Source organism: Physella acuta, unplaced genomic scaffold (assembly GCF_028476545.2).
Source record: "Physella acuta isolate Inbredline_101_S28 unplaced genomic scaffold, ASM2847654v3 ptg000445l, whole genome shotgun sequence".
NCBI lineage: Eukaryota > Metazoa > Mollusca > Gastropoda > Physidae > Physella > Physella acuta.
The window spans coordinates 162,675-178,447 of record NW_026731964.1 but is presented as its reverse complement, the minus strand read 5'-3'; the positions used below and the strand labels follow the sequence as shown (position 1 = coordinate 178,447).

General features: G+C 34.4%; 1 long non-coding RNA gene across 1 annotated transcript; it reads right to left on the bottom strand.

Annotated features, from left to right (window-relative positions):
- Positions 1-1,020: 1,020 nt before the first annotated feature.
- On the bottom strand, positions 1,021-5,371 carry LOC131943181 (uncharacterized). The gene is made up of 6 exons (XR_009386857.1): positions 5,208-5,371; positions 4,098-4,116; positions 3,446-3,505; positions 2,499-2,553; positions 1,478-1,522; positions 1,021-1,155 (listed from the first exon to the last, which is right to left on the bottom strand). It is a non-coding gene; the product is annotated as an uncharacterized LOC131943181 (long non-coding RNA).
- Positions 5,372-15,773: the final 10,402 nt, after the last annotated feature.

The window sequence follows — 15,773 nt, the reverse complement described above, 5'->3', positions numbered from 1 at the left end:
AAGTTGGTTGTAATTAACACCAAACACAACTGTGTCAGCGTGGTTGAATGGATGAGCGTTTGATTGCTAACCCGATCGTCGTGAGTTCGGATCCGGGTTCGAGATCGTACGGTGTCCATGACTCACTCTAGGCAGCTGGTCATAGTGCTAACCAATCGATATCTATATATAGCGATGTAGCTGAAACAGATGAACTCTACTCTACCTGCCCATGGACAGTAGGGTTCCAAACTTTTCATTTGTGTAGCCACCACACCTACCTGATGTCATAACCACGCACACCCACGTGATATCATAACCCCGTACAATAGCTTGATGCCATAACCACCCACTAGGTGTCATTACCATTGCACCCAATTTTTACTTTCTCGTATACGAAGTATAGAGAAGTATTGTAATCCCTGAGCCAGGAAAACATAATTTTGCAATCTTGTCCGTATGTCTGTGTGTGTATGTGCGTATGTGTGTTTGTATGTGTGTATGTGAACACGATAACTTGAGTACCGTAACAGCTAGGTTGATGACATTTCATATATAAGTATTATTTTAAATGTGTAGATCCGTTTCAACTTTTCAGCAATTTCTGGTAACGGGAAGTGGCACTTATTCTTCTTTCATTTTTCAAAAGCCTATAAGTTGCGTACTATTTCAGATAGATACATGAAATTTAACATGCAAGTAAAAGATCGAATTCTCTGCATTCTATCAAATTTTGAGTAATTCCGTTGACCGGAAGTAATAATTTATTTCCAATTTCTAAAAAAAAAAAAAAAACACATGTGAATTTATAAAGTAATACTAATAATCCGCACTATTATACACATTTTGTTCGGAGGTCACTTTTTGCGTAATGCTTTTTTCTACGAGATTCTATTTTGACACATTTCGCTTCGCATAATCAAGAATCATTGCTATAATGTCATTACCTATGGTTTAAAGAATCCTTACTTTTTTCACTAACAGCAAAGACAAGTTGTAATCAAAATATTACACAAAAAATAATTCTGTGCATTATTTTATTATTTTAATCACCAATGAATACAGCCCGACACGTTTTTTCTTTCATTAAATCATGCGAGAAATAAAATGAAAATAACTCCAATAGATAGAAGAGGCTTGCGGTCTTGCTTGATGTCAACATCTTTCTAACTCAATCTGGAACAGCAAGGTTATTGTTTATATTATAATATGAAATCATAGATATCGTATTACTTAGGTAGTTTAAGAAAACTTAGTTTATATTCTATATTTAGGCTTCAAAACAGCTGTTTCCCGTTTATTACAGATAAACAAAATCAGAAGAGTATGTGCGAGTTTTATACATATATATAATATAAATATGAATATATATATATATATATATATATATATATATATATATATATATATATATATATATATATATATATATATATATATATATATATATATATATATATATATATATATATATATATATATATTTAAAAATATCTACCTCGGTCCGGGTCTTGGGTTAGTTGTCAGTCGTCAGTGTTGCATTCTAAAAATAATTTGGGGCTATTTTATGTGCAATACAGATTTCTTTAAATACATTACATTACCTTCAATTTTACTTGAACATAATTACTACAAATGCGATTATTAGGGAGCCTGATTGTATATATAGGGCATATATATATATATATATATATATATATATATATATATATATATATATATATATATATATATATATATATATATATATATATATATATATATATATATATATATATATATACATTATATATATACATATACATCTATGTATTCATATATATATATATATATATTTTATATATGTGTTTATATATATTCAGTGGCAGTTATTCTCCATATCTCAGCTCTATAGAGTAAAACTAGTTTTACTAGTGTGTTGTAATCCAATTGTATTCCAAGGGTTAAATATCCAGAACTCAAATATTTTTAGTTGGTGGAAGACTAATCTTGCCTTGTTTTTACTTTTTCATCTGTCCCAGTCTGATAATCAACAATACTCCCAAGTTAGTTGAATCTATCTACTTCTTCTATAACTTTGTCTGCCAATGTTATAGCGGTGCTGTTTGATGCATTGACTTTGAGAACTTTACTTTTCCCTCTGTGGATGTTGAGGCCCAGACATGTAGAAAAATTAGCAACCTTGTTGGTTTTATCTTGCATTTGCTGCACATTAACAAATTCCACATTGACCTTCTATCCAGGCTATCAAAGACCTTCGCGTTATCTATGAAATTAATGTAGAGAAATGAGGTCCACTCTTGGGTCTGTTTAATGATAATCCGCAGGGTAGTAGTTTGGTCTACGCATGACCTTTCCTGCCTAAAGCCCGCCTGTTGATTTCTAATCTGGGGGTCTATCGCTTCCTTCTACCTGTTTTATAATATTCTGTTGAAGACTTTGCTTGGGATGGACAATGGTGGACTGTGAACAATTCAATACTTCAGCTTAAAATGAGATTTTTAATTATTTTTTTTTACCTCGTTTGGTGGATGCGGCCGAGGGTAACATTTCAGTCCAGTATAAAAACGGTTTCTAGAAAAAAAATATATATGTATACATAGGTTATTATTTTTCGTAATAGTTTTAGAATTTTATATTTAACGAGCCGGCCCGCGACATAACATAAGCCGCTATTTAGTTGTTGTTTTTTCTACTTTTCAGTAATTCATAATTTGTGAATTCGACAGTACCAACGCTGACACTGAAAATATTTCTTTAAAACGCTATAAGTAGCTCGTTAAGGACCATACCCCCTCCCCCCCCCCCCCTTCCTCCCCCCCCCCCCCAACGTTTACAATCGTTTCAAACTAAATTATCTGCCCCTATTAGCCGTCACTAAACCCGACTCCACGAAGGTAAACATAGCGTGAACCACAGCTCACTAAGACCATGTAGGGGTGCGGATGGTAGGGAGCGCGTTTACAGCTTGTTTTCTAGCGTCTCCCAGAAGAGAATTATATATATAGATGTGAGAAATTACCACAATGTTAAGGGAGATTACGCCCGCTTTTTAAAACTATATATTTTTGTCAACCGTGTAAATCTGTTTTGCTTTTGTATAATGTTTGTCGCTTCATATCGTATTTGAGCTACAAAGGATCAAAAACAATATTTTGTTAGCTAGTTTGTAAAACGTTTACTAAACCTTCAATTATTATGTTACGATAGATTAACAAACATTTCTAGACGGAGTAGGCCTATAATTTCCCATTAGGATACAATTATAATTCCAAAACACAATACCTCAGTGGGTAATAAGCATACCCATTGAGTGAGTGTTACATTTGAATGAACAAGAAATAAGTTAAAAATACACGAAAAATAAAGACTTGTTATTTTTCCGCGAACTCATTTAACACGTTGTGGCAGTTTAAGAAATAGATATAAAAGAAAATGTAACAGAGAAACAAATTCATTTTATTACTTGCAGATGTATTCAGCGCAACAGTTGTATGTACACGGCTTATACAATCCCAGGCAGTCTCTGATGGTTTAAAAACACAATAGAAGAAGAACAAATAGGATAAAATATCAAACTTTGTTTAACGCAATAGGAAACTTGTTTGTAGTGTAGTGAAATTATTATAACAAGACGGGGTCAACAATATGTAGTTAAATATAAAGGTGGGCTGGACTACAGGACCACACAACGGTGGGCCAGAGGCGTAGCGAGGGGGGGGGGGACATAAGTCCCCGGGCGCCGACCTCGGGGGGAGGGGGGGGGGGGCGCAAAATTGAAAATTTGAGGGGGGGGGGGTGCAAATGAAAAGTTCGAGGGGGGGTGCAAATCGAAAGTTTGTCCCCGGGCGCCGGGAGGGGTCGCTACTCCTCTGCGGTGGGCCCCCAGTAAGAGATGGGGTGGGGGGGGGAAAGAAAGGACCGATGCTGTACTTGACCTTATAGTGCATGAACTTTTAAAATTTAAATTGGGTAAATGTTCATCTACATGAGAATGATCATCATGAGCTGTTTGGGAAAAAGCACAATAAAAATTTGAATCTGGGGTTGGGGTCAATTTTTTAAACTACCCCTACAGCCAGTCTTACCATGGTAGAATATGTGAAAAAAAAACATACCGTTGCACAGGCTGTTCCGCTATAAAAAGTTAAATTAAAAACAACTATTATTTAAATGACAAAGAAATAAATATTTTGTATAATATAAGACTTCAAATTGTAATTACAATGAAATTGTAAAAGTTTTTGCCTTTAATAGTAGTTTTTTTAAAAAACATTTGTATCACGTTTGTTGTGTTTTTGTAATTTATCAAGGGAAATAAATAGTGCTGAAAGACTAAAGAAATTAATTTTAGGATACAATTAAAAAATTGTTAAAGGGTGATACATTTTCTTTTTGTGTAATGCACTTGCCGTCAATGAATGTTATAAGTTTGGAAAATGACATTTTTGTTCATAAAACATAATATTACTTTTTTAGATTATTAATTTAGATAATGAGCACTTAAAAAATATATTACTCTATGGCGGTTAATTAGAGCTTTTTTTTTACTATATTTCTTTGTTACCACGTGTCCGTCCGTCCGTCCGACAGCCACATACTGAATTTAACTTTATATATAGAGAGAGAAGCCAATAGATCTATGTAGATGTAGCTTTAATATCTCAGTGGGACAGTGTGGACAAATAACAGAGAATTTAGCTGCTAGTCCAATTTGTCTAGAATTTGGATCTTGACTATGACTTAAAAAAATACCACCTCCCTGAGTCCTATCAGCTCGGATGTGTTCTCAACCCACATAAAGGCGGCCGGGCACAGTGCTTACCCGACCATCCCTACATATGCTGAGATCAAGAAGCGTATGAACGCTACTTCTTAAACTATCGCTAGGTGAAATTATATGACATTCATATCGGTGTACATGTACTGCAATGGACATGCACGCAATAATTTCCAAAGATAATTGTATTATTAAATACATCATGCGTATATACAAACTATCATACATTCATTATATACCAACTTTTAATCAACCGCCACATCTAAACATACTATGTCCTACTTCTAAGCTAGAAGTAGAAAATAAATAAAGAACGAAAAATCTACAAAGCAGCCGAACAGATTATTCACTCAACAAGTTGTAATTCTAGCCCTTTGGTCCTAAGGAGCTCCAGAAGAATAAGTATATGTAAGTCAACGTATATAAATACAACATGTAAACATAATACCTGTGTTGTTCAACGGTAACGTAGAGGCTACTGCAAGCATTACCATCAGAAACACAGCGACTTTAATGTTCAACATGTTTGTGTTTTCACTTCAACAGCTTCACACTGAATGCTACGTGGTGTATGTACATCTCTCAAAATAGGGAACCTTACTTCATAACAATCCTGGGGATAATCCGCTTGTTTGTGACACGCGGACGTACAATTTATAATGTAAAAAGCAATGTTTTTATAATAAATCAAATAAATAGACGGATTACAATCGACATAAACCTGATTTATACTGGTGGTTGATCTAATTGGGTATTAGTGGCAGCTTGCCACACGTCCACCCCCTCTCCGTACTGCTTGGGTTATGTTATGTTTGGAAGACCCCTATTTCAGAACTACAAATCTAATCATCAACTCTTGAAAAATACATTGTAATACACATGAATCTTTCATTATTAGGGAAAGTAAGATGCATTTAAAGAAAATATTTTTTTATTTAAAGATCAACTGGTTACATTTTTACAAATTTGTAATAAAAATAAATAATTTTTACGCTTGCACAATACAAAGTTTCTTGAAGTTTTGTGGTGAAAAAAGCTTAGGCAATCTTTTGAAGAAAGACATTTGCTGGCACATTGCAAACGTTTTTGCTGTGATTAGTTCTAAGTCTACATGAGACATGTACAAAGCAGATAGGTACTGTCGTGTACAGATCTCAGGGTTTGTTATATATTGGACGATACTTGTTGTCATTACAATATGAAAACATGTTTGTCATACATATCAATGTTTAGTGAAGCGTATTACAAAAATGTGTATAGTACTACCAGTTGATGAGATAGGATAGAGAAAGCTATTTTTTGCCATTTATAAAAAGATTAATGTAATTTACCTGATGAAATGATTGCTTTATCTCTAAGGAATATCACCTTCAGGTCATACAAGCAGAGGCGTACCGACCCTTCCCGGCGTTCGGGGACAAACTTTCAATTAGGCACCCCCCTCGGTAGAAAATTTTCGATTTGCACCCCCCCCCCTCAACTTTTCGATTTGCACCCCTCCCCCATCTGCAAAAATTAAACTAAATTGACATTTTAATTTGTTTTTTCAACCCATTTTGGCGCCCCTAAGGTAGGCGCCCGGAGCCATATGCCCCCTCCTGCCCCTCATCGCTACGCCTCTGCATACAAGTTAAATGAATGCTTTAAAGTATGTAATATATATGTAGTGTAATAGGTCGTAGCTTCTGTCGATGTCAAGGCCTTACACTAGTGCACTTTATATTTATTTTACATTGTCGATATCGGGTCAAATGTCGCTTGTAATTAACACCAAACACAACTGTGTCAGTGTGGGCGAATGGAAGAGCGTTTGATTGCTAACCCGATCGTCGTGAGTTCGGATCCGGGTTCGAGATCGTACGGTGTCCATGACTCACTCTAGGCAGCTGGTCATAATGCTAACCACTGGATATCTATATATGGCAATGTATCTAAAACAAGTGGACTCTACCTGCCCCATGGACAGTAAGGTTCCAAAGGTGCTTTTCATTTGTGTAGCCACCACACCTACCTGATGTCATAACAAAACTAAAGTCAAGATTTTTGCAAATCTCGACGTCTTACACCCCCCCCCCCCTCAGTCAGAAAAACATAATATTGCAACCTTGTCCGTATGTCTGGGTGTGTGTATCTGTGTATGTGTGTTTATGTGTGTATGTGTGGCTGTGAACACGATAACTTTAGTACCGTTACAGCTAGGTTGATGAAATTTCATATATAAGTATTATTTCAAATGTGTAGTTCTGTATCAAGTTTTCAGCGATTTCTGGTAAACGGAAGTGGCACTTATTCTACTTTCAATTTTGCAAAAGCCTATAACGTGAGTAACCTACTATTGAGTAATTTCCGTTACCTGAAGTAATAATTTACGCTATCTCCAATTTCTCAAAAAAAAAAACGCATATGAATTTATGAAGTACTAATAATATTTTGTTTGGAGTTCACGAATTGTGTAATTTCTTTTCTACGAGATTCTATTTTGACACATTTCGATTCGCATAATCAAGAATGATTGCTGTAATTTCATTGTCTATGGTTTAATGAATCCTCTCTTTTTTACTAACTGCAAAGTCAAGTTTAATCAAAACATTACACACACATTAATTGTGTACATTATTTTATTATTTTAATCACCATTGAATACAGACCAAAATGTTTTTTTTTATTAAATCATGCGAGAAATAAAATCAAAATAGCTCCAATAGATAGAAGAGGCTTGCGGTCTTGCTTGATGTCAACATCTTTCTAACTCAATCTGGAACAGCAAGGTTATTGATTATATTATAAAATGAAATCATAGATATCGTATTACTATGGTCGTTTAAGAAAACTTCGTTGACATTCTATATTAAGCTTTCAAAACAGCTGTTTCCCGTTTATTATAGATAAACAAAATCAGGAGTAAGTGCGAGTTATATATATATATATATATATATATATATATATATATATATATATATATATATCATTAGAGAATATGAATAAATCACTGTTTGTATTCATTGTATTATCTACATTTAAATTCTAGAGTCCCAGCGAAATAAAAAAAAATTCGGAAGAAAAATAAAATCAAATAAAACACAAGCGAAACATATTGGTTAAAAAACCCAAACAAATAATAATCAATAAACGGTGTTTTAAATGAATTAATTAAGGCATTATTTTAGTTAATGAATCTAATGAATTTAATTAATAAATATCGAGTTTTGTTGATTAAATAATGTAATATATTAGGTTAGGTTAGGTTAAACTGTCGACTCTTTATTTATACGGCTACGCGGGTTGCTTTTCCAGCTTCACACATTGTGCTGACATTCCATGCTCCAATATTGATGGTGGACATTGTGGAAATAATGCTCGTTAAACTGGTAGTTTTCAATACATATTGGCTTTAACCACCCGGCTTAATAAATTCTCCATCGGGAGATCCATTCTTTCACAGGTGCGAGTTATCTGTATATCTCTCCATCTGCGTGTCTGTAGCGAGTTGTTTTTTATGATGTAAGGTTGTCTGACCCCAACCCCACGCAGACCGTCCCAGCTAGGTTGAACATGCCAGGAGTTTACACTCCCGCTGATAAAGCTCTGGGGGGGGGGGGGGGGTCATCAGAGCGGAGGCATAGCAACCCATTTGGGCCCTGGATGGACTATCAATTTTGCGATTTCCCCAACCCTCCTTTTCAATATATAGTTTTTCCTGTTTGTGAAAAAGCCCCCTCTCCCCCCCCCCCCCACCCAGTTGGAAAGGTTTGTCGCGCTTCTTACCGGTTGCAGTAGTAGTTTCTATTTCGTTGCACCAAATAGGATATAGCAAATAATTAAATTAGTATTTAAAACCAAGATGTTGATTCATTTCGTAATTTTGACTGCGAACAATTCAGTAGTTTAGCTAACAACTAGCTTATGAATAAATTTGTTTACCACTTGGGGCGGCCGGATCAAGGGGGGCATCAAGGGGGGCAGCAAGGGGGGCAGCAAGGGGGGCATCAAGGGGGGTAGGCGTACATTTGCGATTTACCAAAACAGGGGAGCTAGCAAAAAATAAATAAAAAACAACATATTATTATTATATATGCATGTATACATAGGTTGTTATTTTTCGTAATAGTTGTAGAATTTTATATGTGATATGTGAAAGTTACCACATGGTTAAGGGAGATTACTCCCGCTTTTTAAAACTATATATTATCTTTATCTGCCGTGTAAGTCTCTATTTCTTTTGTATGATATGTTTGTCGATTGATATAGTATTTGAGCTACAATCAGAATTTCTTCCAGACATATCTATATCTATTCGGGGGGGGGGTCTGTCCCCCCCCCCCCCCCCAGAGGGAAGTCTAACCACACCTCCTTAACAAAATTTATATATAAAATATATACTTTTAACGGAATTTTTTTTTCTCCCCCCCCCCCCCCAAAAAAAAAATAATTCAAGTGCCCTCCCCCCCCCCCCCCCCCATCCCACACAAGAGAAAAAGTCTGGAAGAGACACTGGCTACAATATGATCAAGAACAATATTTGTTGGCTGGATTGTGAAACTTTTACTAAACTTTCAATTATTATGTTACAATAGATTAGCAAATATTTCCAGACGGCGTATAATTTCGCAATAGGGTACAATTATAGTTCAAACACAATGCCAATTTTCTTTAATAGAACACCGGAAAAACTTAATTTTACTCTATCTACAGCTCCAATATACTACAAACAACACGTTTTACTAAAAATACTGATCACAAAATGTATTGTTTAAATAAACAAGAAGTAAGTTGAAAATACCGAAAAAAAAACTAGGTATTTTTCGGCGAACTAATTTAACGTTGTGGCAGTAAAAGAAATAGATCTAGATATAAAAGAAAATGTAACAGAGAAACAAATTATTTTTATTACAAGCAGATGTATCCAGCGCAACAGCGTTTTGAGGTGCAGTCTCCAAAAGGTCCCACGCAATCGCTGATGGTTCAAACACAATAGAGGAAGAACAAATAGGATACAAAATCAAACTGTGTTTTACGCAATAAGAAATGTGTTAGTTGTATAGTTAAGTTAAAATACTAGAACACGAAAATAAGGTTGGGCCCCGTGAAAAGATATGGGGGGTGGTGGTGGGAGCGGAGGATGGGGGGGGGGGCGCTGGGGGATGGTGGTAAGGGAGGTTGCTGTACTAGGCCTTTAAGCGCTTGAACTTTTAAAATTAAATTTTTACCTAGATGCACTTTGAAAATTTTAATCTGGAGTTGGGGTTCATTTTTTAAACTACCCGGGGCTCTTAGACACAACCAGTCAACCCTGGTTAAAGATGTGAAGAAAAAAAAACATACCTTTCTTCTTTCTGTTCCGCTATAAAAAGTTAAATACAAAAACCTACTATTTAAATGTCAAAGAAATTGGTCTTTTGTATAATACGAGACTTTAAATTGTGAAGAATACGTGTATGTAAGTCAACGTATGTAAATACAACATGTCAACATAATACCTGTGTTGTTCAATGTAAACAAAGAGGCTGTTGTAAGCATTACCATCAGGAACACAGCACCTTTATTGTTCAACATGTTCGTGTTTCCACTTCGACAGCTTCACACTGAATGATTAGGTAGTGTGGCGTGGCGGTAGTCGATATCCAATTTAATTTAACTTGACTGTAATCGGTTTTACAAAGGTAATGTTAATGAGATCATGGAACAGTGTGTTCTTTCATTTCAAAGTAATTAGGGAACCTATGGGCTTATTTTTTCATCTAAAAGCTAACATTTCACATTATATTGAACTTGTTGTGTTTACATCTCTCTAAATAGGGATCCTTGTCTCATTACAATCCGGGGGATAATCCGCTTGTTTTGACGCGCGGACGTACAATTTATAATGTAAAAATAATTTTTGTTGTGATAAAACAAATAAATAGACGGATTACAATTGACATAAACCTGACCTATACTGGTTGTTGATCTAATTGGGTATTAGGGGCAGCTTGCCACTCGTCTCAACCAAGTCCACCCCCTCTCCGTACTGCTTGTGTTATGTTGTGTATGGATGACCCCTAGATCAAAACTACAAATCTAATCGTCAACTCTTGAAAAATACATTGTAATACACATGAATCTTTCATTATTAGGGAAAGTAAGGTGCATTGAAAGAAAATATTTTTTATTTAAAGATCAAAGGGTTACACTTTTAAAAATTGTAATAAAAGTCAATAATTTAAACGCTTGCCTAATACACAGCACAGGAAGTTTTGTGGTAAAAACAACTTAAAAAAAACAGATATTTACAGGCACATTGTAAACATGTTGCTGTGATTAGTTGCAAGTCTACAGGAGACATGGACTTAGAGTACTGGCGTGTATAGTGCTCAGTCTTGGTTATATATTTCTGTCATAAAAATAATTATTGATTGCTAAACAATTAATCATACAAACCATTGTCGATTACATTATATTTACATTTAACGTGACATTCTTAAAAACCCTAAAATAACATTATATTATCACTATTTCTTATCATCTTTCTCATTCTTACTCAAGATTCATGGGGCAGATGAAGTAGAGTTCGTCTGTTTCAATGACTTAGGCATACAAGTGATAGTGTGGTGAGCACTATGCGCAGCCGCCTTTGTTTCCCTAACGTGAGTAAGGTACCCATTAAAGCTGGGTGGGCTCAGAGACGTCATAACGACTCGAGCCTCGTAATGTAGACATTCCGATTTGCAATGTTAACCTACACTCTTGCCAAACATGAAACACTTCAAACCAAAACCAAACACGTTGTTTTATAGAAACGGTATCTAAAAGAATTGTGTTTATGGGTGATTAAATTTAGATCCCATCTCTAAGTAGACGAATTTAACATAGCGAGATACAGAAAAATGTGTTTAGCACAACCGACAGAGCTGATAAAGATATACAACTTTTTTGTTTTCCCTTTTATCAAGACCACAGTAATTTCACTGATGATATGATAGCTTTATCTCTAAAGGGTATCAGCACGGCAACATACAAGTTAAATGAATGCGGTAACAACTTTATAAAGTATGTAATACATGTCTATAATAGATAGTAGCTTCTCTCTTTGACAAGGCCTTACAAATGTGTTTACATTTACGTTGTCAATATCGGATCGTCTGTTAATCCACTTCTCTGGCTCGGAACAAGGGTCGATTACAATTAACAACAAACACGAAATGTAAAGCGTCAGCGTGGTCGAATAGAAGAGCTTTTGATTTCTAACCAAAAAGCCATGAGTTCGTATCCCCAGGTTCTAGCTCGTACGGTGTCCGTGACTAACTTTAGGCAGATGGTCATAGTGCTTACCACACGATACCATCATTAGGCGGTGTTAGTGAAATAGATAAACTCTACTCCACCTGCGCTATAGACAATAAGGTAAGAAAGGTTGATTTAATATTAACTTTTTACAAGCTATATTGGCTACTTGAATAAGAAATTTCATCAAAAAGCTGTGTAAATTAAAATTTCACAGAAACAACAGGTAGGCCTACAAATGGAATAAAAATGTCCAACATGTTATAATAAATTGAATTTGTAATAAACTCCCTTTGCCAAATAAAAGCTTGAATTTTTAAGAAATTTTAAAAATTTCTATTTACAAAATACAGTTTTTAGAATAAGTATTTAAAAAGTAATAAGTTATTAATAAAAACATCTACTAATTAAAACTAATTTAAATAAAACATTATAGTTTTAAAATGTAATACAATTTATAACATTCAAATGAAAAAACACACACCATGAAAATCATAGTATTGTTACTACGTGACTACTGGGAAATATCACATATAGACTACATTTATGTAACAACCACATCAGCAATAATATTTTGCCATATCTAAAACATGTTGTAGTTAATAAATCCCAACAAATCTGACAACAAAGGTAAGTTCCTTGATTAAAAGGGATAAATCTATTTTAGGACGTACATTTTTTCTTACACCTGCCTTAAGTAAAATTCCCGCTGTAATTATATATTGTTTTAAATCTTTATATCTTAATTTATTTCTATTACAAAGTCCTCGTATTATAGTAAGATTTCTTTTAAAGTTTTATTACTCAACCAACTTTTATGTATCGGTTTTCATGAAGGAGCATACATTTTGCCTATGGTCATAATTTGCTACATCTACATTTGCTGAGTCGGCACTTAGATCAATTAGCTTTTAATCTTTTAGTATTCCACCTTTTTCTGATCGCTTTTCATCAACTCCTGAGTGATTAGTGCACAGTATAGATCGGTTGGAGTAATTTTCAATATCCTCGAAGGCTAATTCCCTTCCGAACATGTATTTAATTAAACAATTGCTGTTGATCGTATTTTGAGGTATTTTAACATGTAATCAATTAGCCTATAATTGTTTTTTTACATAGTCTGTATTAAGATTTACTACACTATGGGTCTAAAAATCAGAACTTAATTTTGTGTCAAGATTTTAATTTTTATTTAATTTGGACCAGTTTTTATTGTTAACATTATAAGCTGCCCACACACATACAATAGATAACGCTGCACTAACTTCTACTAGCTTTTACTAAGAAATAAACCGGGAGTGATCTCCCCTAAACTTTCTGGAATATTCTTATATAACACTACGGGGGATGGCAACTCGGGATATAGACATGATTTTTAATACATTTTTAATTTCTTAAACTTTTAAAAAAATAGAATAGAATCTCGTAGAAAAAAGAATTGCGCACCAAGTAAACGCCAAAAAAAAAGATTGTATAATAATGCGGAATATTATAAGTACTTTATAAATTCAATTGCGTTTTTTGAGAAATCGGAAAAAGCGTAAATTACTAGTTTCGGTCAACGGAAATAAATTCAATTTGACAGAAAGTAAAGAATTAGATCTTTTACTGACATGTCGAATTTCATTAATCTATCAGAAACAGAACTCAAACTATACGCTTTTGAAAAATTGAAAGTAGAATAAGTTCCACTTCCGGTTACCGGAAATCGCTAAAAATTTGATACTAAACTACACATTTGATATAATACAATATAGTCTCTCATTTGCAGAATTCGCGTTCCCGAATAAAATGATTTCGTTTTACGACATCAAAATTTGTAACCTTTGTAAATTTAAACAAAACGATGTCTTCATTTGTCTGTATGTGAAAAATAATAGCCTCGTTGCAGGTTTTTTTTAAACAGATTCTAAATTTAAAAGTTACGTATAGAAAATACATAACTAAGATCATAATTTTTAAACATTTTCTCGACAAATCGAAAAATGATATGCCTAAAATTAAATCTAATTTGATAATCGGCTTTAAAGTTGCAAAAAACGCAAAAGCTAAGAAAAAAGACCATAATTTGAAGTCTACATCTTTTTTATGGCATTTCACAGACAAACTTTTGTTTAGCGCTACAGTAAGCATCATTAAGTAGGTTAAACTCAGGAATGTAGTCTCCGCATTGCTCATTGCCATTCTCATTATTTGGCTCACCTGTAATTAAATCAAAATAGTTACAAGTATACTAAATATGTTACATATATTTCTCTACAAAAATACATTATTTTACACGAATGTCTATATAAATTTTTACTCCTCCGTCGAAATGGCCAGTGACTCAAAAAAGCCCTGTGACATTGTCCGAGTAAATTGGGCAAACGACGAATGTATCGCGCCATGTAATCTCCCAGCGAAAGGGCTACAGGCATTTCGGCATTTGAAGTTATATTGTGATATTTTAGTACTAGTTGCAAACACGTGTTCCGCCACGGTAAATCTTTTTTTAGATGTACCAACGTGGGGACCAGGGGCGTAGCGAGGGCAGGGGGGGGTGCGGACCGCACCGGGTGACACCATTTAGGGGGGTGACACCAAGGCAAAAAATAGAAAAATATATCGCACGGGAAGCAGTCGCTATCTCTGCCCCCCCCCCATACTTACATATATAAACAAACATCTAGTAATTGGTTACCCGGGTTAAAGATTGAGGCCTTCCAGGAAGAACTTATCACAGATCCGTCGTCCACCCATCGGAATGTGCCAGTCACCTCTAGACAGTCAAGACCGAACCATACCCTTTCTACAGACATTCTTCCGATGCTTAGGAAAATATCCAGTTTCTCAGGACTTTTTGGAGTGAACAGGTTTAAGTTCCTTTCTAATTAAGCAAAGAAAAAGACTTTAGATAACGTCATATATATATATATAGTTTTGTATTCTTTTACACAGCTGTGTCTATTTATACAAATATAAGAAACACATTGTTTTACCTCTACACGTATCTCTGGCGTCCGTGTAATTTTTCAGGTCAGTTGAGATGTAAACACAAACAATAACGTCACCACTGGTCATCATCTGAAAGCCGTTTGCAAAATTGCATGGACGATGAGTCGAATAATAATTCCCAGTGTCTGATTGGCGAGGTACGTTCGTTTCATCAACAAACAGCCGCGAACCTGCAAGAATGACACGTTAATTTTACATGCCAATAGTAGTTTACGTGTGACACACCGAGTTACATTGCAACAACTAAACTATTTATGAAGCAAATTCGTAAAATTATGCTAATTCATATTCCATATTAAGCAAATTTTTGACAATGTTTTATATTTTTTTATTTGTTGATCTGATTATATTTTCTGTAGGCTATACATAGAGACAAAGAATGTGTAGTTTACACATCTGTTAAAAAAAATCCTGTCTAATTTTTTGGTTCCTAACTTTGAAAGTTGCGTTTGTATTGTATCCTAACACAGCCAGTTAAACACCATCTAAAAGATTAAATGCTATTTTCATGTAATAAGTAAACATGTATGATCATTGATTCGTTAGTTGAAACTTTAATTTTTACATTGAGACATGAAATAATTTAGTATTAAACAGAGACTTATTTTAAAATATTAAACGGTTAAAAAAAATGTAAATTAATATACGTCGTTTTTGTTTTTAGTTATTTCTAAATCTGATTTTAAATTGATTAAAGTTGAATAATTTTATCTTTTTTATCAACGAACCCATTTTACAACAAAATCATTTACTCTTGTAA